Source organism: Oratosquilla oratoria, chromosome 41, assembly GCF_046742065.1.
Source record: "Oratosquilla oratoria isolate Oo_2021 chromosome 41, ASM4674206v1, whole genome shotgun sequence".
Classification (NCBI taxonomy): Eukaryota; Metazoa; Arthropoda; class Malacostraca; order Stomatopoda; family Squillidae; genus Oratosquilla; species Oratosquilla oratoria.
This window is the reverse complement of record NC_134817.1, coordinates 36707100-36714599: the sequence shown is the minus strand read 5'-3', so window position 1 is coordinate 36714599 and position 7500 is coordinate 36707100.

The window sequence follows — 7500 nt, the reverse complement described above, 5'->3', positions numbered from 1 at the left end:
GCTCTTTCGCTCGCGTCTTGGCAGGAGTGCCTCATCTGGACACTCTTCTTTGAGTTCTTGCACTGCAGCGTTCGGAGTTACGGTGCTACGGTGAGAAACGCAGTGAAAAAAGATGATTCAACGTCTCCTTGTAAAGAAATTCTCTTTGGCGAAAGAAAAGTCGGAAAGAAATTCGCCCAGAGCCGAGCGAATTTCACGGGATTTCATGGGATTTCTTACATTGAGGGCGGGTAACCATAGCAACGAAAAGTTGTTTTTAGGTTTTGTAAAAAGGAATGGAAGATTATTTTATTTCTTACATATTTATTTCTTAATTTGTTTTTAGCGGAGGTTTGTGAACGCACAAGTTATCTATGAAACGTGTGTGTGTGTGTGTGTGTGTGTGTGTGTGTGTTTGTGTTTATTTGTGTATGTACGCGCGCGTGTATGTACATGTGCACGTGTGTGCGAGTTTTATTCACCTTTTACCTCCTATACAATATATTTAGCATATATGAACATTATATTCACACTAATTCCTGACAATGCCAGTCCTTTTTCATAAACCTTTAACATGCAAATGATCGATTTAACATTACAATAAACTGATATTCCTTCGTCGAAAAGAATAAGCAGAAGCAGACTATCTCCTTTAGATGTCTGAGACACAAAAGGCGTCCATCATTTTGTTGCGAAAATAAGATTTGAATAATAAAGTTCTTGTCTGTGTGTGTGTGTGTGTGTGTGCACGCGCGCCATGACAAGAATTTAGGGGGGGGAGTCATGGCCTGCTCTTACAAATTATACATTTCTATAAAATGTGAGAAATGTGAATAATAATAAAAGAACTTCTATCACTGTCCTCGTAGAAGAAATATAAGATAATTATGACTATCAATATTGCAATAAAGCAAAGGGTTTCTCTCCACCATTTTGATTATTGTTATTATTGTATTACTATTATCATTATATAAATATATATATATATATATATATATATATATATATATATACTGTATGTGTATATATTATATATATACATATATATATATATATATATATATATATATATATATATATATATATATATATATATTACCTTTTTTGTTGTGGAGGGATTTGAGAAAAATGAACAGGAGTTATAAGAATGTTGAGAATTCATGAGGGAGGGGGGGGGATGGAGAGCACAAGATTGAGAACCACAGACCTAGAAAGTCACTAAAAGAGTCAAAATAATTCAATGGACGGCAACGGACCAAAGAGTCTTTCTGTTTTCTTTCTTATCCACCCATGTTTGTTCTGTTTTTTTTTTTTATTTTTTATTTTTTGTTTTTTTTAATCGAAATCATTTCATCATAACAATCATTTTGTTCCACTGGGTCTAATATGTTTCCAATAATTGATTTATTTGAACAATTTTCTAATTTTTTTTCTTTAACTTGTTATTAATTACTGTTACATTTACATTGTGTTACAATTATATACTTTCACTAAAAAAATTCTGTTTCCAGTGATTTATTTGAAAAAAATTTAATTTCTTTAAATTATTATAGTAATAATTACTGTCATATTTACATGATATTTCAGTTTCAACTAATGTAATATACAACGTATACAAAAATACAGCAAATAAAACGAAAATTGATTGTACACAGTTGAATTCAGTAAGGGCAAAAACACTTTTGATGATGAATGTCCCTCTAAATTGGAACCTCTATAATTCGTAATGTTATAATATTCGCAACAAAAAAATCCAAACATTCGAAATTCCTAACAAACATAATTCAGTCTATAGACTATATCAACATAACATATCAATAAATTATTATTTATCAATTATATCAATATATCATATCAATATAATTTCATCTGTCCTCTATTTGATTCCCCACCGAAGACTAAATCTTCCTTCTTGAATGAATTAAATCAACTGACGGCAGCATTAATGTATGTATATATGACATCGATGGCAGTGGGAAGGTAATTAGTGCTCTTGTGGGGCTTTCAGGCTTGTTGGAGTATCTCCTCTTCATAGCCATCTCGCCTCTCAATATATACACTCAATGTCTATGATCCTCCTCTGGGGCTCAAACTATCCTTCCGAAGGGAAATTGTTCATTTCCATGGGCAACCGTTCCCTTCCTCTTCTTCCTTCTCCTTCTCGTCCTCCTCCTCCTCCTCCTCGTCTTTCTAGTTTTCCTTCTCCTTTTTCTTCTTCTCCTTTTTCCTTCCTGTCGGGCAGCATTTTTGTTGTCATTCTGGTTGTTTTCAAGTTAGCTTATTCAGTGAAATATTCACACATACACACATTATATATATATATATATATATATATATATATATATATATATATATATATATATATATATATATATGGTAGGATAGCAAAAATAGATGTAGACAGACCGATAGATAGAAAGTGGAGGGACAGAGAGAGAGACAGAATGAGCTGTATATATCCGCATTATGCAGAATTTCCGAGCGTGACCATTTGAAATTCGTGCGTGTTTGAGTGCATGGCTTGTTCCATGCACTTGATCATGTCTGCGCGGTGATTGGGGCCAATTCTGGATGCAGACGCTTCCTGGATATATACTTCGAGAGGAATATAAACTGGCTCCCTTACTGGCACCCTCGCTACTGAGGAGGCCCTAGTGTCAGTTAGAATGCATTTGGTAGATTGAGGTAGATTTAGCACCCTCGATTACCGTGAAGGTGTCTAGCAGAAGAGGAGTCGTGTGACGGTAAACAGAATATAGGATTAAGTGCCACTCAGTACAGAATTGGTTTATAATGGAATGCCTTGATTGAAAATTCAACTGTGTGTGTGTGTGTGTGTGTGTGTGTGTGTGTGTGTGTGTGTGTGTGTGTGTGTGTGTGTGTGTGTGTGTGTTTGTATCTGAGTTTGTGTACGTGAATAACAGCTACCTGTACCCTTTAGTAAAGCGTCAATGCCCATATCAAACATTATCATATTCTGTTTGAATCTCAGCATGATATACCCGACACGACATCGCCACAGACACTCTATACCAATAACAAACCTCACGTTATGGCAATAGCTTCTTCTGGCCTGCACGTGATTGGCCGTTGCACTCGAGCACTCAGCGCGACCACCAATCAGACGCAGTTATGACGAAGATGTTGCCATAAGGAGAGTCGCTGGGACACACTGGAGACATTGAGGTCTGTCCGGCCCCACACTACCTCTCATCTCCCTCCCTCCACACCCAAAATGTGGAGTCTTTCAGTGACACTATGGCATTTGGTGTCATTTCTGGAATAAGCTTTCGGCTATTTTCGACGTACCATAACCATATCGCTTATCTTGTTGATGGAGTTCCTATGGGAAGATTACGAAGATGACTTTTCCTTTCCATTGTCCCAAATGTCCCGGCCCGAACATTTACCCTCGGTGGCCGAATCCGGAGTCAAAATGCGTCGGAATGAACAAAGACAAGCGCCTCTTTGGCAGTGTATGGCAGCTCAAACAGCCAATCTCCTTTGTCCCAGTTTCAATCAGGGTAGCATGTCCAACGCCTTCTTCAAGTCCAAGAATTTTCAGAATGCCATTACCTTTGGGTGTCTGCGTTAGAAATTGAATTGAATCGGAAAATTCTAGGTTTAGGTATCAAAGACCATGAGACATTATGGGAAATTGAAAAGGAGAGAGTAGGAGAAGGAGGGGCAGAGGGAAGAGGAAGAGGATGGAGGAGGAAGATGAGAAGGAAGAAGAGGAAAAGGAGAATGAAGTGAAGGGGGAGGAATAGGAGCATATAGAGGATCAGGAAAAGGATGAAGAGGAGAAGGAAGAGGAGGAGAAAAGAAGTAATATGACAGAAAGGGAGGATACTATACCTTCAAAGTGCCCCACAGCTCCTTTCCAAATGGACGCCACTTTTTATCCTTAAAAAGAATACCATGTGACTCTGAGCCGTAGAGGTGTCACGAAAGTTACATGACTACATAAAACGTGGTCCTGCGTTAAGGGTCTTCACCAACGAGACCCCACGAGTACTTGTGATCCAATGGAACCTTTACCCACAATAGCTCCACACCCAACCGCCCCACTACCCCTCCTCCCAGCGTTATGTCTGCAGTCATAGCATGCAGGATCTCACTTTAACTGAATTATTTCATTCTTTATTCTGGCTGCTGGCATGAGATTTTATACATCACCGTGGCATCTTCTCCAATAGAAAAGGTTTATAGGATTACTTTGTTTACGTGAGCGTTCTTTAGCAAATTGGGACAAGGCCTTCCACTTCCATTCAGTCATTCACCCCCTTGCTCGGCTACACACAAGCTTACACACACACACACACACACACACACACGCACACACACATACACGCACACACACACACACACGCACACACACACGCTCCCGTCACTCTGATCACCTAAATTCTGTCGCTTCAAGAATAACTGGCTCCAGTTTCAAGTACTACAGTACCCAACAAGAGAGAGGATTTATTTACATCGAACATTTACAATACGAGTCACATACGTCGTAAGTTTACGACCTCGGAAAGATACGTATCCCATAATTCTTTAAAAGACACCATCCACTTAGCTGTGGAGGCAACTGTATCTTTTGTAAACATGAGATCCTTGAAGTTATGGCTAAAGTATTGGTCCTATAGTGTGGATACTTTAGTGCCCGACCGCCACGAAGAAACTACAATAAAAAACCTATTGCTAAGGTTAGAAAAATGAAAAAGAAAAAGAGAAAAAAAGAAACCGACACTGGTTCTGAATCCACTAAGGATAAGGTTTTTCTCTGCATGCGCAACTTATATGAAGATATAAGACTATTTTTGAGATTCTTCCTGCCGTTATCATATCCACAGATGCAAGATGTTTCAGAATCCATTACCATAAGCCCTTAATGGATAAAGACTTGCTTACTATGAGAACTTGCAGACATTCTTCTTCTTTGCCAGCGCTTCCAAGGTCTTGCCTTTAACAGCAACTCATAATCTATATGGATTCCTTGCCTCCTTCACCAACGCATTCACCAGCAAAGGAAGAAAGCGAGGAGACTACGCCAGGAGACGCTGAGTAGCTGCAGCCAAAGATCTCATCTTTGCCCTATGTACTGTTGGGGCAAGTAAGAATCGCTGATAGGAATAGAAGAGGTGTGCAGGATTCGAACCCAAAACTAAACGAATGCGAGAAAAAAAAATCCATGCACCACCTTTACTGGATGAATGACCCCGGAGATGAATAAAATCGCCTGGCGGCACCCAGTGCCACCCGTCGGTGCGGTATGAATAAAGAGGACCGATCACGGAAACTACAATGGCACCATAGCTCGGGCCGATGGCCATCAGCAGGGACCATCAGAGGATACGTTACTGCCAGAGTTCCATTATCAGAACGAGGCCGTTAAAGAGAGGTGTTATTTTTATGGAGCGTGAATTACTCGACCATTACTCTATTCCCATTGGCTGTAGCTCTATGGCGTCATACATGGTATGACGTCACTATTCTCAGTCCTCTTCCCTTTAGGCACGATTCTTTAAAAAATATATATATATACATATATATATATACATATATATATATATATATATATATATATATATATACATATATATATATATATATTATATGATAATGAAATCGAGTGAATAGATATTAAAAAAATAGTAGATAAAATGAAAGAAATATAAAGTTGTATTTGATCCTGTTATAAAGTATATGCTAAACACGAGACAATGAATTTACTTATTTATCTATTCATTTATTTATTTATTTGTTTCATTTTGTTTATTTTAATTTGATTTTTTATTCATTTTTTTTTATCGATGGAACGACTATTGAGTGATGTCATCAAAGTCTCAGAGTTGCGTGGACCAATCAAAGTACGAGTGAGTTGCAAGGACCAATCAGAACACAGTGTTGGTTCTGCTTTGTGCTGACAAGAGATATTAAATATTTCTTTAACTCATGTTGCTGGACAAGTCCATTTGAATTTTCAATTGTTCAAAATGGAAATGTTAAAGTTTCGTGGGCAATGACTATCATGGCCTTGAGATTGATTGCATTAGGTTCTGGGACTTCGTAAAAAAAAAAAAAAAAAAAAAAAAAAAAAAATAATAATAATAATAATAATAATAACAATAATAATAAAAATGTTAAAAAAGGTCTGGATCCGCATCCCCTCCCCACCCCAAAAAAAAAAAAAAAAAAAAAAAATTGTGTCAGCCAAACAATCAAATACGCAAACATTCGACACCATAACCTTCACCCGAACTTAACCATAAAACCGACTTCGATGTGGCCTCGACCAGACCTTCATCACAACTCCAACACTAATAAGACTTCGATACTAACGACCTTCCCAATTGCCTCCAATGGCGCCCATTTAACTCTGCAGGGTCTCCTAACTACCCAAGAACCCTCAAATTACCAAGCCAACTACTCACTTATTCAAAATGTAAATCCACACAAAATTAAGAATTGACCGGTTTCGCTTAGAGCTTCCTCCTCTGAAGAAGTTCTAAGCGAAACCGGTCGGGCATGAACTCGGACCTATACCCGTGTCTTACTATTCCACCTTCATCAAACCGGTCACATAGTCTCGACAAAATTAAGAATACACAACTGACGAGTTTCACCCAAAGCTTCTGAAGTAGCTTAGAGCGAATGTACAACTTCTAAAACTGCATTGCTTCTAATCCAGGAAGTGGGCGGGAGTCAGGGATGACCCTTCATCCACAAGGAGATAAGTTACAAGGTAAATTAACTGGGTGTGAGATGGGTGTAAGATGGATGAAGGGCGGACGGGTGTGTGGGTGCTTTGGCTGGATACCCTCCTGTGTGAGATAGAAGAGGTCTTTTTGATTTAATGCTGCAGGTCTCACAACGTCATTATGATAATTTTTCGAGTGTGTGGCATATTTTCCGATGTACGAGTAGTACTTGGCTTAGAGTTAAGTAATTTCCTTGAGCAGATAAAAAAAAAAGACTTTTTTTTTTTTTTGTACCGTGGGTGGTTCAAAACTTTTGCTCGTGACTGTATATCCAGTTGCAAGAAACTGTGTTATTGATGATGGTCACTCCCCCCGGCTGTCTAATCACGCTGGACCAAAACATCAGAGCCTAGACACCGGTTCGATTTACGCGTCGTTACCTTAGTCACTTTTCCTAAGCATTTAGTGATAGAAGCATTATAATAGACAAATCATCGCCACATTCTGAGAGACGCAACTAGCCAAGGAAAAGAAAAGAAAGAAAATAGAAATGAACATCTAGAGACACATTGTGTAGTCATGAATTATATAAAAAAAAAACCATGACACGATTAACTGTAACATATATAATTCAAAAATCCTACGGACCCCATAGTAGGTTTCCGCGGCCCATCTTAGGATCCGCGGGTCCCCTTAAGGTCCGCGGGCCCCTGGTTCAGTAATAACGCCGGAGACTACGTACTTACCCTACATGAAGTTCTTTGACTGAAACCCAGAACACAGGTTACAATAGGAACCCTTTTCGTTCAGTCTCACTCGA